Raw genomic sequence first — 3,088 nt, 5'->3', positions numbered from 1 at the left:
CATCATATGTTTTACCACCATTGCATACAATTCAGGATACTTTTGCTTGTCTGGGAGCTCTGCGGAAATGAGTCGGTCATACTGCTCTGGGACAAGAAGCTTATACGTTGAATCCATGATCAACAAAAAATGTGCGTGGGGGAGGCCTCTCTTCTGGAACTCAACTACGTAAACATAAGCAACAACAACACCCAGGACCATCTTCTTGAGCAACATATCTTTCATAGCCTCTAGTTTGCCATAGAACACGCGAGCCACAATATCAGGTCGGTCTTGCGCCGTCTGTCCAGGAAGCAACTCATTTGTTATCTCTTCCCATTTAGGGTTGCAAGTCATGGTCAAGAAGATGTCAGGCTTCCCGTATGTATGGACAATTGCCATGGCATCCATATGTCTCTTCTTCATGTCGCGGTCGCCACCAGGGTAAGTTCCAGGGAGCACTATTCTTACCCCAACAGCGCTTGCTCGCGTCTCACCCGATGTGATCGCATCAACAACTCCTTTATACAAATCGGCACGGATCTGCGTCTGGTTCTTCCTGTACCACCTCAACTGACAGCTCTCAATCTTGATGTACATGTCAACCGCCCATTGCTGCAGTAGGCGTGCTCCACAAAGTATTGGATTGAAGATCGCAGGCCGTGTTTGCAGCATGTAACAGTAGTAGTCTCTAACGGAGACGCATAACCTGCTATTCCCCTCTGCACATGTTTGAGTACCATCGCGTGAGCATTATTTTTAAAAACAAGAAATTATTTGTAACAAAGTGGGACACAAACAACATACCTGCATTATCTTCGTCATCATGACACAAACGAGGATTTAGTACAACCTCCCAAGAAACATTACGTTTGGGTAGCTTCGGATGCCAACCTAGCTCCCCCATTGGATAGAATAATGGATAAGACAACGGGTCATATGCCCCTGAGGTCACACGTATACTATGCCTTTCGTTGTTGTTACCACAAAGTGTTATCCTGCGGTCAAACCTTTTTGCTAGGTCAGTGCCCTCAACCCAAATTGCAGCGACTTCAGATGACACCGGTTTATTATATCTTCTTTGGTCAAGCCTCTTATCGGTGTTTAGGTCTATCCTATAATCATCGAGGTTGTCCTTGTGTGCACCCAAACTCCTAAATTGCTGGGAGTATGGGTTTTCTTTGAGTATGTCTACTAACCTCTTCACGACATCCTGGTCTAATTGCTTGGTGGCCGCCTTACGATGATTTAGGTTAGGGTCGTCGTCATAGAAGTACAACTGCAGATGTTCTGGACGGGAGCTAGGCCCGAACGAATGGACATTGTGGTAGATGGTGCCGTGTGCTCGGAATGTGTACACCCCAGACTTCATGTTAGTGTAGTTTTCATCAAGGCTGACCCCAAGGGTTGTGAAGGCGAAATGCCCATTGAAGAAACGTATGTTCTCCCGAAAATGTCTAGAATCTGCATCCATGCTGGACCATAGCCTCATAAGCTCTGGGATTGGTTCCGGTTGCTTAAGCTCGATCTGGCCATTGCGACAGCAGAAGCCGTCAGGCTCAGACTCAAACTTTCTGGCCTTGCAGTGTTTGCAATTTTCGTCGACTTTCAGGATGTGAGTGTTGTCTGGAATGTTTGAGTAGACAGTGTCAAATGGATCAATCTCGCTAGGTTTAGCGCTAGACATGCTCGCTTCCTCGTCATCATCCAATATGTCGTTATCGGATCCTGCGGGCATTTGTTGAAAAATCACGTACAAAACAGTAATAAAAAATAAACGACACAACAATAAAGCTCCACAGTGTCATAGTGTAGAGTTGGCAATACCTTCGTTGCAAAACATGTAGTACTCCTCATCAATCAAGTCGTGTGCTTCCTGCTCATCGCCCATGGTGCCGCTTTGGAATACATCGATGTCTTCTGCATTGTCGTCGTACAGAATGCGAGAACAGACAAGATCATGTTAGAACGACATGCTGAGAATGAGCATAAGAAACTGACAATCGCAATTTCATACCATCAGCACCGGCAGAGTATCTCGGCATGTTCGTCCCCGGATCGCCATCAGATGAATCATCTTTTGCGGCCCTAGAGACGGGTGATGCGCGGCTTGGGGAAGTGGGCCATTCAGAGGTTGAGTTTGCAAGGTTTGTAAGGGGGATTGCGATGCATTCTTTGCACGGTGTTTTTTTCCTTCTTCCATAATTGGCCTTCCTATGTGCACTTGACTCCCCCTTCTCAATCCCCGACATGCTTTTGCGGCGCTGCACGCGAGTCACGCGTATTTTTTCATTCTTTGTTTCTCTAACCTCCACCGTTAATTCGTCACTTTTCTTCTGATGGCATGCTCTGCTACTTGCGTTTTTCGCCTCCCTTTGCTCGTTTGTTGAATAACGTTTCCGCTCATTGTCACTTTGCCTCCTAGCTAGAATAGTGTCTTGAATGACAGACGCGTGTAAAGTTGAAGGGGGACATGTTGCTCCCTCTTTCATTAATTCTGTAACGCTAGGGCTATTCAGGTCGTCTGGATCAATATTATTTTCAAAACATAGTTAGAACAGTTTGATTTATCGGCACTGGAGGGGTGCCATCTAGAATAGTAGGGCCCGGCTTCCGAAAAGGATATTGAACGTAAGCGTATACCTGAAGTACCAGATGGACGTTTGTTTTGATCTTTGATATGCTTATCCTTGTTCCTCCAATAAGCATCTCGCCGCAGGGCGTTTCTATGGTCTCTCTTGCGTTCTTCTTCTGTTTTTTCCTCTGTTTCTTGTGTGTCATTCAAAATCACATCTGGATCCATTACACACATTCCCGAAAATTAGATATCATACCACTAAGATGCAAGCAATTGTTGTTTTAGTAGGAAAAAATTTGATTACCTTGTAGCTCGTTGTCATTAACGATCCCACATGAGACCGTAGTTGTATCAGGAAATGTCCGCGCATCACGCGAGAATGATGTATAGTTAGAGCTAGTGGGATTGCCTAGTGAACCTAAGTTGTCCACACATATTAATGCTTAATTATTAAGACGGTTCTGACCATAATGGTTAAATCATTATAAGCTTACCTGATAAATGAAGGGTCTGTGCATGTTCAACTTGAAC

The sequence above is a fragment of the Triticum aestivum genome, chromosome 2D (assembly GCF_018294505.1).
Source record: "Triticum aestivum cultivar Chinese Spring chromosome 2D, IWGSC CS RefSeq v2.1, whole genome shotgun sequence".
Lineage (NCBI taxonomy): Eukaryota > Viridiplantae > Streptophyta > Magnoliopsida > Poales > Poaceae > Triticum > Triticum aestivum.
This window is presented reverse-complemented; position numbering follows the sequence as displayed.